Source organism: Triturus cristatus, chromosome 1_2, assembly GCF_964204655.1.
Source record: "Triturus cristatus chromosome 1_2, aTriCri1.1, whole genome shotgun sequence".
Lineage (NCBI taxonomy): Eukaryota > Metazoa > Chordata > Amphibia > Caudata > Salamandridae > Triturus > Triturus cristatus.
The window spans coordinates 288,942,075-288,965,372 of NC_140580.1; the positions used below are offsets into that span (position 1 = coordinate 288,942,075).

The 23,298-nt window shown below is 50.5% G+C and overlaps 1 protein-coding gene across 1 annotated transcript in view; it reads right to left on the reverse strand.

The window, feature by feature from the left end:
• LOC146867187 (beta-microseminoprotein-like) overlaps positions 1 to 23,298 on the reverse strand; it is a 174,652-nt gene that overhangs the window by 139,402 nt on the left and 11,952 nt on the right. The gene's annotated exons all lie outside the window — the stretch shown is intronic.

A 23,298-nucleotide genomic window follows, 5' to 3' on the forward strand; every position in this document is an offset into this window, starting at 1 on the left:
AACAGCAGGCCCGGTCACACCCCCCCCCCCTAACACAAGCACACACCCCCGGGGCAGGCAACGGATTTACACACTCCCACAATGGACATGTGACACAACAAGACCAATCCAGAGCCAAATAAGCATCAGAGCCAACAATCTACAGGTCAAACACTCAGGAGAACATCCCAATCTGTCCCCCGCAACATACCCATCCCCAAGTGGACATTGAGAGGAATGCTAGGGACATACAACTACCTGGAGGAACTGTGTCAACTTGAATATGTATGAAACATAGATGTGGCATGAAACACCATTAACATTGTCTCGCTCTCACACACAGGGCAACGTCGTCGATCTCCCCCCAACAGTGGGGGGGAAGAATCACAGTCCCAGGCTCCGCGTGAAGACGATCCCACCGGCAGCGACGACTCTCACCACTCCGTGGATGACCCCGACCAACCTGGACCCTCTGGTGCCCAAGCCCCTGCAGCACCTGCATCAGGTACATCTGTGCCAACCACCACCCCCATTCCTGCCACATCCCAGGACACACCCAGGAGCCCTGCTCACACTAAACAACAGAGCCAGTCTGACCAGGAGGGACAAGGTTCTCCGGGCACCCAGGAGGAGGCAGGCAACCCTGCAAATGCCATCCCTCAGGGGTCCCGTAGACCCGCTGTGCCCACAAGGGCAGGCCAGGCTCAAGTGGGCAGGGGTGGTGGGAGTGGAGGCAGGCGGAGGCGCGAACCTGACCAGCCAGCTCAGGACACCAGTATGTCACACATATGCAACATCCTGGACTCATACCGGCGTGATACCAGAGGCATCAACCAGGTCGTGTCAAGACTCTCCGAGATGCAGGGGACCCTCAATGAGATTAAGAACCTGCAGGTCGAGCATCATGCCAGTCATCAACAACACCAAGGACGGATGGAGGCAAGACTGGCTGAGCTCCTGGCGGTGCACAGGGACATGAGCCAATCGCTCCGTCAGATCGCCCAAAGCGTGGGCAACCCTCCCTGTGCCACCAGGCGTAGACCAGCACCAGACACAGGGAGGGAGGAGGAGGAGGAGGAGGAGGAGGAGGATTCGTCTGACGGAGCGTCCCAAGCATCGTCAAGGCCTGAATCTGAGGGTCCCCGGAGGAAGGTGGGTCGTCCACGGAAAAGACCGTGAGAGTCAGCGGACCATCCACATCTCCCAGGTCACCTGGCCTGGCACCTGGCCCTCTGGCGCAACAGCAGCACCTCATCCAATGACATTCTCTGCCACATGGACTTGCTGGTCACAGTCTGACCAATGATGACCAACACTGTGCCCTGGATTCTGATGACTTCCAATGCCAAGGATACCATCTCCCCCTGTGAACTTTGGATTCTATTCCCCCGGTAGAGCACCTAATTTCATCTACCAAAACACGTACCCCATCGCAAATAAATATATCACTTTGGTCATGAGACGTTCCTGTCATTTTGCATTATTCAACGACATATGTGTGTGGAAATGTCTAACTATGCCTGAGTGTTGAACTAACTCCAGCCATCCATACCCTGGGATCAGAGTCTGGTACAGGACACACATGGGTCACAAGGTATCATTCAATGTAGGCATGGAGCACAACATTCACCTGTGATGGCCTCTGGCTGCTGAGGGGGTGCTTGCTAAACTGTGCGGAGAGACCTATTTGGGAGATTATCATCAAGGCGTAGAGGTCATGGCTCATGTGGAGGTTCCCGGGGAGGGAGTCCCAGGTATGTGTGGCCAGGTGGGAGAACAATGTCCTGTATGCTGGAGTACGGTGGATGTGAAGAACGGTGGCCAGGGCAAGGTTGGATGCACGGAGATGGCCCAACGCGATCTAGGATGACAGACGTACAAGGTTGGTTTGGGGTCGGGGTTGTGGACTGCCTCCTGAGTGTGGGTGGGGAGTGTGGAGGTCATCCTGAAGCAGACAGTGATCCATTGCAGCTATCTATGGTGGACGGTGAGTTGGCGGTGGAGCAGGGTGTTGAAGCTGAGGTGTGCAGATGCCCCCTGGAAGTGGACCAGTGTCCTGGGAGTTTGGATGTACTTGCTCCATACAGGGCAGGGCAGTATTTGATATGGATGTTGTCATGGACCTGGGGGATGATCTGTCTTTACTTGGAGTGGATCTATCTGTGGATCATGTGCATAATGCAGAGGGCGTTGCAGCATGAGGTACAGATGCTGTGGACTAGCATGGCATATGTGAGCGAGCCAAACATGATGCACACCATCTTGTGTGTGTGGCCACTGGGTGCTTGTGCAGGGCTCTTGCGGGTGGGACACAGGCACTTGACCCAGCTGGAAGGGGAAAATCCTCAGATGATCACCTCAGTCCTGTACAAGTCCAGCCTCAAGTGGCTCGTGTTCAGCCATTCATCAATGGATCTCATGCATACTTGAATGATGGAACTGCCAATGTCTGTGTCTTTGTTGAGGGTGAGGAGCTCCTGGCTGTCAATGGCATACGAGCTGATGATGAGGTGCTGTGCGCATGTGATGGTGGAGAGGGGGGTCCTGGACACTCTGTAGATTGACATGCTGAGAGATGATACCTGTGCCATGTCCCAGACGATGACACCATTCTACATGCTGAAGCCTTGAGTCCCACTCCCATGCCCTTGCTGGGCTACAGAGCCTGTGGGGAGTATTAAGGACGTGACCTGGTTGGTGTGACAGGGCCTGGAAGGCGGGGCAGCGCAGTGTAGGCAGTTGGAGTTGCACACTCAGCATGCAAAGGTGTTGTGTGTGTGACCAGGGTATGTCTGACAGCAGGCGTTAGATGTGCGGATGGACATAGCTCGGAGTGTGGCTGATACATCAGACTGTAGTGTGATGTGGGTTATGCAAGGACAGGATGGTGGTGCAATGTGCACCTTGCATGTGCTGATGGTCCAGCCTTTGGCACCGCGTGGCGGCAACAGTGGCATAGACAAGCTGAGGACAGCCAAATGGATGGGTGGAGGGAGGAAGTGAGGAGCATCTTGGAGGCGTGTGTGTTGCCAAATCTGGATACTCCGTGGGCCCTTGCTGCAGGGTCCGCAGCAGCAGGCGGCATCTCCTTGCAAAATGACAGAATTTGCACACAAAGACTAGGATGTCAGAAGGACAACTGCAACAGGCGCGTGTGTAAAGTAAGGCGTGTCCAGTGTCACATGGCACACCCAGAGACAATGCATGCACAATCATCAAAGAAGCATGACACCACATCAGGAAACTGAAGGCCGACCTGCGCACAGGAGACACACCCTCAGCAGCTGTTGATGGCCCATTGTGTGGACCAACATGCCAAAATACATACACGACCATGTACTTCATGCCCAATAGGGAGCCTAATCCATGAGCTACTGCATGCATGTTGCTAAACTACATATGGACTCCTATGCATAATCTTCCACAACTATGCCAGATATGCCACATGCAAGGTGGCAAGAGACCTGCATTGACAGAGATGAGGCACCTTGGAGTGTGACGAACACCTTTATTACTCAGCCTCACACTAATGGAAATGCATCCATTGGAACAGACTCACAGGTCATTTGGCTGACCATGTGTGACCTACACTGGACACCCCCTTCAACACACAGATATGGTAAATCCTACTGAGCTGGCACACAAGTGAAGGGTTTGAGCCTAACACCCCTTGCTGCACACGGAGAGTCTGCAATTCCCCATTGAGCCTCATATGGGGATGTCCCACACTATGTCCACCATTAGCATCCTGTATGTGCCTGAGGGACGTTATACACACATTGATGCCTTCATCAGAATCCACAAACCATTACAGATGACTGTCAGGAAGCGTGATTATCAATTCATGGGAGCCATGCAACACGTCATGTGGCCCATGGTGAGTCGACATGTATGCATGGTAACACAACATGCACAGGAGCAGTTCCCACATATCACAAACACGTACCACCCACAAAATGCCTTGCTGCACTCCTTACCCCAAATGACTTTTCACCATGTCTGTGCATGTAACTCCGATCCAGCACACGTTGCAATACTCATGAGGAATAGCAGGAGGGCAATGATGACATGAGCAGACGACAGCCGCAAGAACCTGGGGAGGCCAGACACACAACAAGTCAGCGAAGAGCTAGTAATCCTCAGACATGTACATGTACTCTACAGGAATGATGTTGTCACCATGCCCTTAATAAATTTAGTGTCCCAGCTAAAATGTGTGGAATGACATCATCACTTGAATGACACATCAGAACACACCTCCAAGTCACTTAGCACACAGTCAGCTCGACACATACATTGCAACACAAGGCTCAAAGCGTGCACACTCAGACACAGGGACTCACCATCATGAGAAGAAGTTGCGGATAAGCTGACTCCGGATGTCCTCATCCTCATCCTCACTTGCCCCGTGCCCGAGCCCTTCATCCTCCACGGGTGGATGATCCTGCTCATCCAGATCAAGGATGAGTGGCACGGCCTTCTCCACTGCCATGTTGTGCAGCATGCAGCACACAATGAAGATTTTGCAGACCTTCACCGGGGCTTATGGGAGGGTGCCGCCGGTCTTGTGGAGGCACCGGAATCTGCTCTTCAGGAGTCCAAACGTCCTCTCAATTACGCGCCTCGTCTACCCATGGGTGTCATTGTACCGGTGTTCTGCGGCTGTTCTGGGGTTGCGGAGAGGCGTCATCAGCCATGGCATGTTGGGATAGCCAGAGTCCCCTACATGGAAACATCATGTGAAGAAGTGGGTCAGGAGATGCCGTAAGATACAAAGATAGCGCTGAACACAGGACTAACAGAGTATACCCACCAACAAGACATGCTCGTTCCCCGTGCAGCTGCAGCATCATTTCTGGCACCCTGCTACGCCTCATGATGTATGCATCGTGTGCGGACCCTGGAAAACGGGAACAGACATGGGAAATCAGCATGTTAGCAAGACACACCACAAGGGCATTAATGAAGTGGTAATGTTTTCTGTTTCTATAGGCTACCTCCTGTGCCTGTGGTGGTACCAAAGCCACATGTGTCCCATCAATGGCCCCAATTACATGAGGCATCCCTCCCAGGGCATAGAACTCACCCTTGACACCTGTCAACTGCTCACGAGTGGGGAAATGGATGAAGTCATCCAGGTGCACCAACATGGCTTCTATAACATCATGCAGGACACGGCTGAACATTGTCTGGGACATGCCACCGACATCAGCTATGGTCAATTGAAACGTGCCGGTGGCTAAAAAATGTAGGGCTGCCATCCCCTTCATCTTGGGGGTCAGAGTTGTAGGATACCTGTGTTGTGGTTGGAGGTGTGGTGCAAGCCGGCGGGTCAAGTCCTCTATCAACTCTTGGGAGAAGCGGTATCTGCGTATGCATGGCCTCCAGGTCTGGCATTCGTCTGGGGAGAGGCGGTGCCCTGCAGAGATTTGGAAGGAATAACGAAGAGTGAGTACATTACCACACCAATTGCACTGAGGTGAGCACATGTTCAACAGCTAATACACATCTGCTTAATATAGAGTCTGTGCTATGCAATACATCCAGGACACGAAGCCAACAAGGTGATACTCCTACGAAGAACCAGCCACAATAGTTGCATGGCAATGTTGACGTGACATGCCATTAAAATAGCTGTGGGCCAGTGTAAGTGAAAAGCCAGACACATTACATGAGTGACAGACATCCACATATCAGCATTTGAAGGATGTCATCTCATACAGACAGCTGGCGGGAGTCTAGACGCACAGGTCACATGTCATCTGGAAAAGGACAGATAACACACATTTCCATGAAGGGGTACATGTAAAAAAACTGATGACACAGACATTGAGAGGACGCAGATATTGCCTCATGTCAGGAAGTCATCTTCAAACCATCATGACACATGTAACGTGTGAGTCCACATGTGGCATGGTGTGCGTATATGTCTGTCATGCACATATGCATACAGACACATGTTGGATGCTGCAACAACAGATGGATTTGACGGAACACCAACGGAATGCTCATGGGAACACATGACACACACATGACATAGTCACATTGTGGCACGCTGGGAGTCACATGTCAGGTGTAATTATCTGTGTACCTGGCATCAGGGGACAGTTGCGGGTGTTGCTGACTGTGCCATACCAGTGATGCAGTGCTTGACACGTGTGTCATACATGCACACATGTGCAAAGTGTGAATGGGAAGTGTGCCACGTAGTGCCCCATCACACATGACATGTGTAACCAGCTCATCACACATCTATTGTGCCACAACATGAGGAGACATGTGCCACATCACTGCCTGACACACCTAGGCCCTGCACATGAAGGACTGCACTGACAATGAGTTGATCTACAGCCTTGTGCGAGTCTGACACCTCCATTCCTTTTGTGTGCGCCTCCTATCACCAGTGTAAGCTGTGAAAGGCAGTACACACGCTCTGAGGCCGTGTGTAGGGCCAGTACTCACGCGTCTATGGGCCGTACACGCGTGAGTACGGGCCGTATCACTGTAGTGATGGTGCCCTAGGGGTACGTGTGAAACGCGCCGTACCAGTGTGGGGATTTAAGAATTACAATGGGGACACATGAGGGACAAGTATTAGGGCCTAAATGCATGCTGGTTGTCATGGATACCGAGTTTCACGTTCAAAATTTAACATCATGTGGTCTGGAAAAAGCAGTTGGCCACATTTAACATTGTTGCAAAGTGGTTGTTGACTTGACATGATGCTGCAAAATCGAAAGATGCAAAGGCTGTCACTGGTGAATGTTTAAAGGGATTGGAGGAAACGTAGGATGCAAATGAGTCTGACCAATCACTCTGTACTCCTGTAAATGAAATAGGCCAGCAAGGCAGATATAAGGCAGCCAGAACCCATGAGAGGGCACTTGCCTGCACAACATGTCAGTCGATACCACTGCTGCTGTATTGTCTCCCTCTGGCACCATGTCAAGGACTGTGGAGAGGGCCCAGCCTTTCACCCAGGAGGAGAACCAGGCCCTGCTGGATATGATCCTCCCACAGTACCACATGCTGTATGGTCGACCAGGGGTGCAGGTGAGAGCTGACTCCACTACCTTTGCCTGTGCACCTTTATTGTGTCTGTCACTTCTGGCATTGTGGCCAGGTGTGACAGACATGCAATGTTGGTTGGAGTGGGTCCCGGGGGGGTGGCTTATGTCTCTCATGCAGGGCTTGATGTAGTTCATGTGTGCACTCCTCACTTGCATTGTGCTTACTGTGACATTCACTGCATAGTGCATGGCACATTCCGCCAGCCTAATCCTCTTGGGCATTCTTGTTCTATTGTCCTGCGGTGATTCAGTGGTCACCCCGGTGTGACAGGTGACTGCACCCACAGATGTGTGTGAGAGTTGAGTGGAGCTGTGGTGAGAGTGTCCAAATGATGTGTATGCCCCCTGGACATTGATGTGTGTGAATGTTTCTTGTCATGTGGGTGAGTGTCTATGTGGAGTGTTGCACCACAGCTGCATGGAGGAGGCAACTGCTCAATCCATCTGATGTGTGAAGTAAGCCGTGCTGTGTGTCTGACTTGCTGAGCTAGCCCCACACCTGTTACCCCCCCTGGCAAGTGGCACATGTGCAGAGTGAGGTTTGCATCCGCTGTTGCCAATGGCAGGTGATTGATGTGTGCCAGTGTGTGTCTGTGTACTCTGCTGAGGTTTTGTCAGTGGCCTGGGGCAAGTGACTGATTTGCGGTGCTGTCCATCAGCCTTGTGTTGCTTGGGATGCACAGTGTGTGCCATGATCAGGGATTGTTTTGCACCCCTCATGCCACCTGTGCCCCTACTATGCCATGTAGTGCATTGGTGCATCCACAGTGGAAAAACTCCCTATGACTAAGGTGCTATTACTTGCCAGCATACTATGCCCTGTTCAACAAATCAAAGATGTTCCAATGTGTGTCTCTGTGACATGGTGCAGGTGTAGTGATGTTGTCCCACTTTGTCATACACACAGGTATCCCCCTACCACAAGGGGAAGATCTGGAAGGATGCCGTCAAGGCCGTGCAATCGGTGGAGAGTCGCAGGCAGCGCCTGCCACAAGTGAGGAAGAGATGGCAGGACATCCGGTGCTGGACCCGGAGGATCGCCCGGGTCATGCTGAAGGACTCACCTCCTCGCAAGCATAGCGGGCGTCAGCGCCGGACCCACCAGATGCGGCATGTCCTGGCGGTGGTCTTCTCTGACCTGGATAGGCGGATACAGGAGTTACAGCAGCAGGAAGGGGGTAGGTACATGTGTGTTTGTTGTGTGTCGCCAGCTTTTGTATCTGCTCAGTCGCCTGGATACACTGCCAGGCTATATATGTGCAGTGCATATCCTGTTCCCCAAAGTCAACCTGTGCTGTTCTTCCTCCCTTCCCCTCCTTGACATGTGTTACCTGGTCTGTGTGTTATCACTATTGCACATGGTCATCTAGGCTGCCAGTTTATCAAGGTGCACACTGCTTTCAGCATCATGTGTGGGGGTAGTCTGCCTGTGCCCTGTCCTGTTCAGTCATTTGGGGGTGCATAATTGTTGGCACTGATGCTGAGTCTCAACATAGGAGTGTGAGGGTTCAAATGAACAGACTTGCAGCATACATTACCAATGTTGTGGCCTCAGACATGATGGGCATGAGTGGGACATATGCATAGTGCCAGGACGGTTGCTCCTGTTACTGTCAGCTCATTCCAGGACCATGGAGCAGTGTACCCACTACAGTCCCCTGACACAGCCTGCCCTCCTACTCATGTGTGTCATCCAACACCGTGCACATTCACTGTGGGTTCATCATGGCTCTGCCTCTGTGGCATTGTTCCCTGGCCTAGGTAGTAGTTTTCACATGTGTGATACATTTGCCCACTGGACAGGGATACACCAGTTTGCTTGTGCATACTCCCACTGGGCAGTGCCTGTGTGGCTATTCACAACAATCTGTTGATGTTTGAGTGTGACCAATATGTTTTGGCAGCCCTAGAAGGTGATGTCGTGTTAATGAAGCTAGTTTTCAAGCACAGTTATTGTAACCCTGAATAAGAGTTGTCACTTCTTTATCGGTATCAGTCACATTGACTTAGGTATGGATGGGTGTGTGCGGGAGGGGCGTACATGTTCAACCCTGATGTTTCATTGCCAGTTTTGACTTGTGTGTGATGATTCGCAGTACAGAAAGTCATCGTGCAGTGCCCCCGTGATGTTGGCCAGTGCTTAATGTTCGTGCTTCATTGCCTGTGTCAGTTTGTGACAATCATGTATCCTGGTTGTACATTTTTGCCACCTGTGTGTGGTTCAGATGCTACACAGTTGTGACTTTGTGTGCTGGCATCTGTGGGTACATTCTGGCTTCCCATGAGGGGGAACCCACAGTACAGCTAGGCTTTTTTGCTAAACAATTGCAGGCCCATTAGCTTATGCATTGTCCTGGGTGTGGACATGTGTGCCACTCCAGATGACAGTCAGTAGGTCATATGTGTACCCAACTGTGTAATCAGGTGACGGATAGCCATGTGACAAATGACATTATTCAAGTTGTTACTCGGAGAAATTGTCCCTTGCCAATCACTACACCTGTCAACATCTCTCAATGTTTCATATGCTTGACCTTGTTGTTTGGTTGTGAAGGACAATAATGTGCCTGCATGACAGATGTCTCCCAAGGAAGTGCACAAGACACCACCTTTACACTTTCCTGGGAGCCGCTGGCACATTTTAAAGTAAGGCACAGTTTGAACAAAACTTGTTTAGAGTTCATACATATCCATGTTCCCACAGTGTGGTTGCATTTGGGTTAGTCCTTGGTTGTTGCCGATACCAACTTACGAGTGTCAAGTCATCCAGACCACCGTGGTGCCATGTATATGTACTTACTGATACCCCATTTCTGGCTAACAGTGGCTTATTTGAATGAGTCTGGCAGCTCATACAATGACTGTGTACATGTAGTTTGGTGTGCACCTCCTTGTGTGACTTCTGTTATACAGACACATGTGTGTTCTGTTCACAAAGTGGCACATTCACACATTCTAGACATGTCCATTGTGTAAAGGGTTGTGATTCTCCAGGAATCACAATGTATTCCTTTGGGGTTTCCTAAGTACTCACAGGTCTCAGAGTGTGGAGACACCTTCTGCATTGGCATGCGGTATTTGGCTTTGGGTGCGACATTAGTGTTGGGTTGACAGTGAAGAAGAGGTGGCATGCCTTCATAGTCTTGCTGTGCTCAACTGATCCCAGACACTATCTTCTCAGGATCTTGGGATTTCAAGTTATTTGCTGTTGTGTCCTAATGTTCATTTTTTCTAAGTGGCATGGTGGGTCAACCAACTGGGGAGTGCAGGGCCTACATATGTGGGGAGTATTCTAGATGTTACTCATGATGCCTTTCCTGTTATGCACTGTTGCCTATTTTGTTTGGACTCATGTGTCAGATGTATACAGGTGACTGATTTTTTCCTGTCTCTTCACCTTGCCCACAGCATCATTGGAGGACAGCGAGGGAGACACCGGCACGGACGTGGAGGAGGGATCGAGCACTGGTGCCACCACTGCTGAGGAGTCAGCGAAATCTAGTGGCACGGAGGGCGAGGGGAGTGAGGCGGAGGACCTGCCCAGTACCAACACTGACTACGAGGCTGACGGGTACGAGGTTGAACTCCCTGAGGGGGCGGAGGCTGCTCAAACAGCTGGCAGCAGCACTCCATCCGTCACCGCCCCCTCCATTCCCATCACCGCCCTCCCACTTGCTCGGGTCCCTTTTGTCCGTGCTAGCCGACCACATGTCTCCTTCGTGCCAGGCACCGCACCCCCTGCGCCTGTCCCCCCTGCTGCCCTTGCTGCCGAGTCTGTGGACATTCAGTGGCAGTTGCAAGTTGGGCAGACATCGATCCTGACTGTCCTCCATGGCCACACCAGACTGATGACCCAGATGTTGTCGTACATGGAGGGCATGTCATCAGCGGTGTCTGACCAACGGATGTTGCTGAGGTCCCTGGACTCGTCACTGACGGAAGTAGTGAGTCACCTGCAGCGCTGCTTCCCCCCCACCCCTGCACCATCCACAAGTCCCACACCCATGCCTGTTCAAAGCACACCGAGACATTCACACACACGCACCCCAACAGACACAAGCAGCACACCACCACGTAAGGGCAATCGCACACCTCCTGACACGCACACTCAGGGGGAAGCAGGCACACCCACTGGGTCTGGGGCACACAGGCAGGCACGCAGCCACAGTCCTCGTACACATGACTCACTCCCCAGTCCCTCCTATGTCACTCCCCTTGGCTCCCCTGCCCCAGATTCGGAGAAGGAGGCCCACTTTGCTGGGCTGGGCCTCAGCCCCACTAGTTCACCTGGCCGGAAACGGTCAAGGCACTCCACGGGTAGGGGAGTTAAGTCCCCCAACCTGTCCACCACCTCCCCCAGTAGCGCTGCAACCCATCACTCCGATCCCCCCCCCCTCCTTGGGGCCTTTTGTTTCTCCGGGTGCAGGGGTAACGCTTGAAGAACTGGCAGCAGTGTGCAGCGCCGAGCTCGCCTCCACCTTTGGTGCTGCCCCACCCCCTGTGGTGGAGTCGTCCGTCCCTGCACCCACCACACCTACCCTTCCCCCTCCTGTCCCTGCGGTGCCAGGGCCTTCCCCACATGATGCCCCCCCCCCCCAGTCGACGACACTGAGTCTTCTGTTGTGCAGACAAGCTAGGGGAGACGCATGGCCATGTGTCCCCCCCAAGGACTGATGATATGGACTGGCCATTGGCCTTTGTGAATAGATTTGTTTACACATTATTATTTTCATGCTGAATAAAGCATTTTCTATTTTCGTTCGAAAAGTATTGCATTTCAGGTATTGATGTTGATGCTGATGCTACAGGAGTTGGGGTTGTGGGCATGTGTTATGTTTCAGGGAAATGTTGTAGTCTGCATCTCATGGGGTGGAACCTGGTCTCTGCATGCCATCACAAGGTCTCTGCAAAGAATCTTTGGTCGTGTCTGCTCTTTGCGTTTGGAGACATTGTCCCTAGGAGTGTTCCTTCCTCTGTGGCACCTGACATCTCCCCTGCAGAGAGTTGCACAATTGTTGTGTTGCCCTGTGTCTACATTTCCTTTGTTGGTGATGGATCCCTTCAACTCTGGCCATGCCTGCTCAGCAATGTCTCCGGCTGCATCGTCTGTGCCATCCTTGGTTCTCACTGTACTTGTGTATATAGTATTTTGCCATGCCCTAATGGAGAAATGGTCCCTTTTCCGCACAATGCATGTGTGTAATCCCAGCCTAGCACACATATGGGACTTGTTCTGCTGGGTATTTGTACACCTGACTCACAATTGTGGGCATTGTATCTGTGGGAAGTTCACCCTATTCCTTCCATGACAGACAACATCTTGGTGGCTGGCCCAGCACCTGTACATTCCTATCATTCCTGGGATGTGCGTAACAATGTGTGTTCCCTTTGGCCCGCTTAGTTTAGTAGGCAGTGACATGACTATACAGTCCTGTGGCATGATCTCAGTGTGTGTATTGTGGTGCATCTGCCAGGGGTGGGTATGCATCTGTTATTTGTCCACACACCCACATGTGGTGTGTCATGCAGTGGGGGAAGGACATCCATCCTCCTGGGAGTGGGACACTGCTGTCAGTGATGTGTTGTTATGGCACTATCATCATTGTCCAAAGTTAGGGATGCGTACATACGCCCATGGAGTTGGGGTCATCTGATAATGATGTACACCCCCCCATGTCCGTGTCCACTGCTGGGAGTCCTCTGCACCCACCCCCATGTCTATGTCCACTGCTGGGAGTCTTCTGCACCCACCCCCATGTCTGTGTCCACTGCTGGGAGTCCTCTGCACCCACCCCTCACATGTCTCTGTCCACTGCTGGGAGTGATAGGCACCCACCCCTCACATGTCAGTGTCCACTGCTGGGAGTCCTCTGCACCCACCCCCATGTCTCGGTCCACTGCTGGGAGTCCTCTGCACCCACCCCCATGTCTGTGTCCACTGCTGGGAGTCCTCTGCACCCACCCCCGTGTCTCTGTCCACTGCTGGGAGTCCTCTGCACCCACCCCTCATATGCCTGTCCATTGCTGGGAGTGATAGGCACCCACCCCTCACATGTCTCTGTCCACTGCTGGGAGTCCTCTGCACCCACCCCCATGTCTCTGTCCACTGCTGGGAGTCCTCTGCACCCACCCCCATGTCTCTGTCCACTGCTGGGAGTCCTCTGCACCCACCCCTCACATGTCTGTGTCCACTGCTGGGAGTCCTCTGCACCCACCCCCGTGTCTCTGTCCACTGCTGGGAGTGATGGGCACCCACCCCCATGTCTCTGTCCACTGCTGGGAGTCCTCTGCACCCACCCCTCACATGTCTGTGTCCACTGCTGGGAGTCCTCTGCACCCACCCCCATGTCTCTGTCCACTGCTGGGAGAGATGGGCACCCACCCCCATGTCTCTGTCCACTGCTGGGAGCCCTCTGCACCCACTCCCATGTCTCTGTCCACTGCTGGGAGTCCTCTGCACCCACCCCCATGTCTCTGTCCACTGCTGGGAGTCCTCTGCACCCACCCCTCACATGTCTGTGTCCACTGCTGGGAGTTCTCTGCACCCACCCCCATGTCTCTGTCCACTGCTGGGAGTGATGGGCACCCACCCCATGTCTCTGTCCACTGCTGGGAGTCGTCTGCACCCACCCCTCACATGTCTCTGTCCACTGCTGGGAGTGATGGGCACCCACCCCTCACATGTCCCTGTCCACTGCTGGGAGTCCTCTGCACCCACCCCCATGTCTCTGTCCACTGCTGGGAGTCCTCTGCACCCACCCCCATGTCTGTGTCCACTGCTGGGATTCCTCTGCACCCACCCTCACATGTCTGTGTCCACTGCTGGGAGTCCTCTGCACCCACCCCCATGTCTCTGTCCACTGCTGGGAGTGATGGGCACCCACCCCTTACATGTCCCTGTCCACTGCTGGGAGTCCTCTGCACCCACCCACCCACCCACTTGCACACTTGCTGTTGTACACTGCTGTCCTGGGCATACACCACCCCCAATTTACAGCTGATGTGCTGCACCAAGCCGTACACCTACATCCGTGGCGTGTGTACGCCTTGTATCCATCATGTGATGGGGCTGTAGGGGTACGCGTGGTGCGGCCCGTACACATGCTCTGGGGGCGTGGGTACGGGCCGTACCACCATTGTGGCGGTGACGTAGGGGTACGCGTGGTACGGCCCGTACCCACGCTCTGGGGGCGCGGGTACGGGCCGTACCACCATTGCAGTGGTGATGTAGGGGTACGCGTGGTACGGCCCGTACCCACGCTCTGGGGGGCGTGGGTACGGGGCGTACCACCATTGTGGCAGTGATGTAGGGGTACGCGTGGTACGGACCGTACCCACGCTCTGGGGGCGTGGGTACGGTCCGTACACGCGTACCTCTACATCACCACTGCTATGGTGGTATGGACCGTACCCATGATCTGAGGGGCGTGGGAACATCCTGTACCACCATTGTGGTGGTGACGGGTACTCGTCCACGTCCACTTCCGTTGTGGCAGGACGTGGGATTGGTGGACACGCCCCCCGAAGTGACCAGAGCATGGAGGTAATAATTGTGCAGGATATATTTGTTTTTTGTGGGGTGTGGGTTATGTTTCCTGCCCCTTGCACCCCCCACCTTTGCCCCTGGTGGTTGTTCTGACCTTCTGCGGCGTCTGCGTCGGTTTCTGAAGACGAGGTCGTAGGCTATGAGGGCCGGGATGACGCGTAGGTTGAGGTCCATCGCTGTCGGTCGCGTACCGGTGCTCCTTGTTTGCGTCGTCCTCAATTTCCCGGCAGTTTTTGGCTCCCGTAAAAAATGCTACGTACGGAGTGACGTAGGCACGAATCGTACTTGCTGGTCCGTAAAACGCTGCCTGACTCCGTCCGGACGTCGCGTATGCGCCGTCCAGATTCAGATTTGTATGTATTTTTTTGCCGGTCGGTCTTTTGTACGACTCGTACGGAAATGGTATTTCTGTGCGAATCGTACTTGCGAGTTTGTAAGGTGTTTTTCCCGGGTACGAGTCGGACAGAGAAAACGCTCCATACGACGATTCGTACACGGGTTTTACCGGATCCGAATCGGCACCTAAATATTGATAAATACCAATAAATCATGATTAATCAAATTTAATTACAAGTTATTAATTAATGAACAATACATTAATTTCCCCAAAAATATATATTGATTATTAAAAAGGTATTGCCAATTAATAATTGATTAACAATAAATTAATTATCAATACTCAACACTAAAATAAATAATTACTTAATTACAATTAAATTACTTCCCACCCTATTGCCCTATAACCTCACCACACACTTCAATAATAAATTTATGCACTTAATATAATTACCAATTAATGAATTCATAAAAATTAATCACCAATTAATACAAATTAATTACCAATTAATTATTTAACATAAAATTAATTATCAATACCAATAAATAAAATGAAATAATTACTTAATTACAATTAAATTACTTCCCACCCTATTCCCCTATAAACCTACAACCCGCTACAGAACTAAAACGCAAAATTTATTTAAAAATAATTACTAATTCCTAAATAAATTTAATTCATTTACTATAATTAAATTATTTCCCACCCTATTCCACTATAAACCCACAACCCGCTACGGTACTAAAACGCACAATTTACTTAAAAAAATTATTACTAACTTCTAAAAATGTAATACATATATTCTAAAACTAGTACAATAATTAACAAAAAATATAAAAACAAACATATAAAATACATATTAAAAGACATAACACTAATATTAATATCGATATTAGTAACATCAATATTTTTGCTTTTAATATTACTAACTTCGATATTAACAAAAACGATATTTCTTTCCTTCAGGTCGATATTCTAGTTGTCGATATTCTTGACTTCGATATTATGTCCCTACGATTTTTCCAACTCGATATTCTTGTAGGTCAAAATAAAATACTCAATATTTAGACTTTACTGTGATTCTTACCTATAGTTCATTTCAGACCCTTGTTGCTCTTCTAGCTTTGAGCCGTAAGGATTCTGATACCCCATAAATAGTTTTAGCTCGTATCAATAAACAGAACATTGAATACCCAAAGTAAATTTGTTGACTCTATTTCAAACAGGCTATGAAACTATAATTCGCAAAGATACTTTGAAGAAGTTGGATAAAGCAATGTGTCCCATTTATTATACTTGACCTCTTTGCTGCCCATTTGATTGAGGACCAGAAGTACTGTTAGAGAACCTGGCTCCGTTGGCAAACACTACCTGCTCCATAATTTCCTAGTTTTGCTTCATTTTAATGGTCCCTCACAATAGGCTCCTTGGGTGTCTATCTTCCAGAGCTCCCCTTTCTCCCAATCATTCTCAGCATTTATGTAGTGATCCTATTGGGCTTCCCAGATAAATTTTCCATTTTGATTGAGTTTTATGCTGATGATATGCACCTTTTCATCAGATTATTCCCGATCCTTGGGTCCTTTGGATGTACTCACTTGTCTTAAGCAAGGCAAAGTTTAAATAAAAAATATCTAACTGCAGAAAAACTTTACAAGACTCAACATAGCTTCTTTGGACTAACAGAGAGCTTGACTTTCCAGCCTCTTCAATCTCCTCTGCTCTTTCCGGTCTCTCTCGAAGATATTCCTAGGGTAATAAATCTGGGAGTTCTGTTTGACCATAATATGCCTATCACGTATCTATGCCCAAGGAGGGGCTGTAGTTCAAACTAACCCTACTGGCCTCGCAATGTGTCCAGAATTATATCTCCTCTCTCTTTCCGAGATATATTTCTTCCTAAGCCCTGTGCTGCTCTACTGCTTACCTTGTGTCAGTCCCTAGGTTATGCAGAACTCCGGCTAGTGGGCATTCCTTTCCTGTGATAACAGCCAGGCCTGGAATGCCCTTCCTCCCTCCATCCTTACTGAGCCGCAATGTCTTAAATTGTGCAGATTTTTAAGAGCACATCTGTTTCACTAGTCTTTGTTCTGATACCTTTCCCTCTTACATTATTAGTGCCAGGACACCTTCGGGTGATCGTGTGGTTTGCAAATCAGATAACACAACATAATACAACACAACACAACATAACATGCATTAGCCCTGCATCATCTGCCAGCTCAGGGCTAGAGATCCTCTAGGTACTAAGAAGCAGACTTCTTACTCTTCTGGTCATATCCTTTAATCATCCATGCAAGATGACTGATGAACTTGTTCCTTATTTAATTAAATGAACTCTCTCCTACAACTTCATAAAAATATATATTTTAAAAATAAATCTATTCTGATAAATCTCTTTTCTGATTGCTTCACTCCCATTGATGCCACACACTTAAAAACAGTGCTTTTCAAATTTTCTACAGAACGTTTATTGGGAGCCTCCAGAATGAACAATTGTTTTTCACAAAATTCTTTAAAAACTGCCAGCACTCAACATACTTAGCAATTCAAACGTTACTATTATGTTTACGTATCCCTTTTAAAAATGCACTCAATAACGTTTGCAAACATGCTATTTGCAGCCTGGTCTCCCTAAAGTGTAACAGTATCTACAGTGTGATCCGAAACCGGGGAGAGACCTTGCCCCTTGCCAATACCACCCCCCGCCACTTGACACTTACTCCTAGCCTGGTCATGAGTGACAAAAGATGCTACCGATAGCCCATCATAGAGGGCCTTCACTGTTGTGGTGTCGCATTCTAGTTGTTCTGCACCACGTGCCCACCGCCATGCCCTATGCAATAGGCGGGCCTTGGGGGATGCTACGAGGCACAGGCAGCAGTGGTTGCTCCGTTCTCCCTCTCCAGAATAAAGAAGAGTTACAAATGTGCCCGGTGTCCGAGTGCTTCGTCACACGAAGAAGATCTTTACACTACAAACCGGTGAAGAGTCAGGCGGACCTTAGCGTGCCACGCACTGCGGCCTTTACGAGCACCCCAAGCGTGCGTTACACGACGCTCCTGCAGCCAGATTGACACGCCGTGATCAGTCGGAGAGGGAGAGCGACGGTATTGAGGTAGGCGGTGGGAATAACGCTGGGTTCCCCTTCCATGCCCAGCACCGCCTACCTGATTCTTTAGCCTCCAACTTTACCCCTATCAAGTTGAAGTACGTGCCACAGCCTCACGTTGCTATGGGGCATGGTGCGTCGACGGCCATCTTGGCCATGGGGAAGATCGGCCTCTCCAGATGCACGTGTGAGGAGGCGTGCTCTCTGCCAGTCAAGCCCCTTGGGAATCAATGCTAAACCCAGCTCCTGCACCTTAATGAAGCACACAGCTACAGCCACAATCTCTCTTGGTCGACTTCCAGGACCACACTGCAGCGTGTCCTGCGTTCACATCCTACGGTGACACGCAGACCTGAACTACACGCTAGTTGCCACTACAACTCCTAAGCACTCCAGGCCACAACCTACCGCTGCACTTCATGGCAGGCCGCAACCACAGCCACTGTGGGCCCGGCGATTGATCACCTTGCAATCTGATGGTGTGTCCTGTGTCCACGCTCCTGAGGTGATACGTGCACCACCACCATTGCAGCTACAAGCAGTTTGGTGGGCACGAGGACTGACTGTACAGCATTCTCTTTTTAAGTGCACAGTTCTCACTCACCTACAGCTTCCTGTTACTCACAATGTGCGCCCAAACCTTCTCGCTAACAAACCCAGTTCCTTTCCTCCCGAAGCCAGGTGAACTGGCAATGAAGTGGGCCAACTGGAAGTGTTACTTCCTCAACTACTTGTCTGCCCTGGAGGATGAGGGAGAGGAGGAGTTCTCCAGCAAACGCAGGAAGAAAATCCTCTTACACAACCTGGGTCCGGGAGGGTTAAGAGTCTATGAGAGTATGGTAAAGAAAACAAGAGCCAATGATGATGCAGACGTATTCCAACATGCCTTAGACGACTTAGACAGCCATTATCAACCTGTCATTTGCACTGCTACAGACAGATACAATTTTTTTCAAACAAAACAAAATGAAACGGAAACTGTGGAAGACTATGTTGCGGCGCTCAAAAAACTAGCAGTGAATTGCAAATTTGGCACCCTTCATGACGAATTTGTGCGCAATCAAATTATAATGCACACGGTGAACACTATTGTTCAGGAGATGTTGTGGGTTTGTGGGGAGGCACCCCTGGGCGAGATCATAGCCATAGTCAAGAAAGCAGAACTTTCCAAAAGGTGTGCTGCGGCAGCCAAGAAGGAGACGGACAGCAGGCCCACCCTGTGCAAAGTGTGCGACAAATAAGGTCCCGGTGATAAGCAACACCCCAGTGCAGGACACAAACAGGACAGGAGGTCCACGAATAAGTCTACTGGGCCCCCCAGACACACCGGTGGAAAGAAAGGGTGTTGCTACAGATGTGGTAGTCAGTCACACATGGCAAATGACAGGAGATGCCCCACCTTCCATGTAAAATGCTCCTATTGTGGGGTGGTGGGACACTTTGGTAAAGTCTGCAGCCGGAAACCCAGTAATCCTACAGTTAAATGTGTCCTGTATGAATCCGAAGTAGAGGAGGGGGAAAGCGAAGTTGATGAGGATTGTATTCTATGCACTGAGGAACATGTCATGGGCATTGATTGTAATAGCCGGAGAAAGCCCTCTTGTATGTTGAACATTGGGGGTGTACAGATTTCTATGGTGGCGGACTCAGGGTCCCCATACACTATAATCCAAAGGGAGATCTGGGACAGGGACTTTGCCAACTCAATAGGAAGTCACCTACACCCCACTGATGTGCATCCCGTTACCTTCACAGGAGAAAAAATCCCCATGGTTGGGTTCCGACAGTTGAGGTTTGAATTCAAGGGGAGGGAAACCACAGGTAAATTATACGTCGCTGAAAAAGGACCCTCTGTACTGGGATGGGCAGACCAAGGGGCGTTAGGCATCCAACTCAACCCTGGCGGAGAAACATAAGTACTCATGACGGATAACCCACCCCAGTTGACTGGATCCACATTACAAGCAGAATTTCCCAAGGTCTTTGGCGGCGTGATAGGGAAACTTTCCAAATTCAGGCACAAGATACAGCTGAAAGAAGGCACCATACCAGTTTGCCACAAAGTTCGTAATATTCCCTTCAACTGTAGAGAAGCAGTGCAGCTGGAATTGAAGCGTTTGGAGGACAATGGCATCATAGAACCCATTGAGAGTGCTGAATGGCTGGTGCCCTTGGTTGTAGAATGGAAGCCAAATGGCAAAGTGCGCCTCTGCATAGACCTCAGAGAATTAAACAAGAACATACTAGTGGATAAATTCCCGCTTCCAAGAATTAACAAACTATTGGCCCTGACCAAGGGAGTCAAGTGGTTCTCTGCGATTGACCTCACAGCAGCATTTCATCAAATATTGCTTCACCCTTCATGCAGTAAGCCGACGTCCTTCATCACTCCATTGGGCTGCTACCGGTTTCGGCACATGCCATTTGGCCTGGCGTCCGCCGCCGCTGCCTTTCAAAAATTGATGCACAGACGGTAGCGCCTTAAGAATTCTCCACTGCCTCTAACTCTGGGTCCACGTCCTGTATAAGTGAAAAAGGTGTACGTAATTGTGCGAAGTCGACCGCCCAGGGATAGAACCCGCCTGGTCAGGTAGAACGAGGGAGCTCATGAGGAGACTCAACCTGTTAGCCAACACCTTGGCCAAGATTGTGACATCAGAGTTCATGAGGGAGAGTGATCTATAGGACTTGCACTTATCGCTTGGTTTTCCTGGTTTCAATGAGTAAACTATTGTTACCTCCCGCATGGATATAGGAAGGATGCCCTCTCTCCTAGCCTCGTCATACACCTGCTTAAGTTTTGGGGTCAGGCATTCAATATATGTTTAATAGAAATTGGCAGGGAGACCGTCCAGTCTAGGAGCTCTACCAGAGCGCAGCTACATCACAGCCGCTCTGATCTCATCCTCTGTGATCTCAGCTGCCAGGAACTCCCTTTGTGCCTCACCGAGCCAACCCAACCCAACACCACATCCTCCAAACATGTCACCAGCGAGATAGACTGTTCCCCCTTTGAGGTGTACAGGGCCGAAGAAAATGTAGTGAATGTATGTAAAATGTTGGCTATGTCCTTGTGTGTGTTGGTGTCCATGTCTCGTATCTCAAGCACGTAATTAGAGAATCTAGGATGACAGATTTGATCTGCTAACGCCTTCCCCGGTCGCTCCCCTTCACCTCACGAAATTACTCACCAGGGAACAAGCATTGCCTCTCTGCAGTGTCCTGGTATTAAGTCAGTTCATCTTTAAGAGGGATTGTGGTTACTCCTGTGGAGGAGTCCGAAAGCTCCCATTCCAGGTTTCTGAGGACTGTCTCTAATTGGGCAAGGGTTTTGCGTATATCTCGCAATACTCCTCCTCCTTTGACACCGATGCCAGTGAGAAGGGTTTAAGAGCAGTCCTGTCCCAACGTTTCACAGACGGCACGGAAACCACCATAGGCTTCGCTTCACGTGCACTGGCCCCGAATGAGGAGAAGTTCAGCGTCATTGAAAAATAAATGTTGGCGTCCATTTGGGCCATGGAGAAGTTTCATCAGTATCTCTGGGGCTTCCGGTTCACACTCTGAACGGACCATAAACCGTTGATCAAAGTCTTCATGTCCAGTGGTCATGCCACAGCAACCCCACGCATCGCCAAGATGACACTCAGGCTTTTAGACTTTGTCTATGACGTCGAGTACCTGCCAGGGACCAAGAACAAACTGGCAGATTACCTTAGTCGTTCTGCTACCATGGAGGAGGCGCCCACCAATGGTGTATGGGACGAGTACCAGGTCACATTCACCACTGACCATGAAGACGTTATCAGTGCACATGATTGTGAGACAGCCTACGACGGGGATTCTGTACTCTTGCAAGTGAAAATGTATGTCACACAAGGATGTCCAGAGAAGAGACAAGTGCGAGACAACCTCAGGAAATATTGGGAGGTACGGGATGAACTGTCCATCAGCGACGATGCCCTATTTTTGCTCAGAGGGGACAAAGTAGTTTCCCCGAGGGAGTTAGTGGACCGCATCCTCCACATTACACACGAAGGACACCTGGGAATCGTTAAATTAAAGAGGAGAGTGAAACAGTCCTATTGGTGGCCGGCCATCGACACCACAGTGGAGAAGTATGTCAGAGCGTGCGAGCACTGCGCCAACTCAGACAAATCCATGACCATGCTCCGGCCTAAACACATGCCAGTGTATCACCCTGCAGGTAACGGCCTAGCGGAAAGGTTCAACCGAGTGTTAATGGGTTCTGTTCAGGCGGCCATCAGCGCAGGCAAGAGGTGGGAGAAGGAAATCCAGAATAGAGTGTGTGCATATCGCATAACACCCACCCTAACCGGATTCAGCCCTTTCAAGATCCTTAGAGGCAGGGAACCGTTCACCAGAGACAACCACGTGTAGATGAATCTGCAATTACAAAGCAAATGGTCACCAGCGGTGGTCAGAAGCAACATAGAGAAGGCACAGAAAATTTACAAAGCCAACTATGATAGGAGGCACAGAGTGCAAGAGGTCTCCTTAGCAGTGGAAGATTGGATCCGGGTGAAACTGGGCAATCTGGTGTAGAAAGACCACAGTAAGTTCAGCAAGCCTCTCCGAGTCAGAGAACTTTATGCACGCTCCGCCTTGCTGAGCGATGGCAAAGTGTGGTCACAAACTAGGATGGCCAAATGCAACAAAGTCGTCAGTTGAAACAAGGTCAGTGCTCTCACTAGCACTGAAGGACAGGGGGTGATGCAGGTACCAGAGCAGAAAGGAATAACCCAGATTCCACACAGCACACTCCACCTCAGACAACCAATGGCACAGACAACCCAGACACAATGCAAAGGGGTTCCTCCTCACACAACGAGTGCCTGGAGAGGAGCACTAGGGAGAGCAGCTCCCACCTAGGGGAAGCACAGGCACCACAGGTCCCTCTCACGGGGACCCGCAGTGGCAGGATAGTGGTGTCACCCAAGAAAAATAGCGCGTACAATATGTAACCCTTCCTTTTCTCCCTCTGTCCCGTCTCACCTCCTTGCAGTCTCTACTGCGGATCTCTCTCTCTATTTCTCTCTCTCTCTCTCCCCCTCTCGCTCACCTAAGGTATAGACCTACAGCTCAGCATAATTATTGAGCAAACAGCATGCAGAGGTATTGTTGGTTAATCAGTGTAATGTTGTTAAGGGGGAAGATGTGTGGTGTCGCATTCTAGTTGTTCTGCACCACGTGACCACCGCCATGCCCTATGCGACAGGCAGAGCCTTGGGGG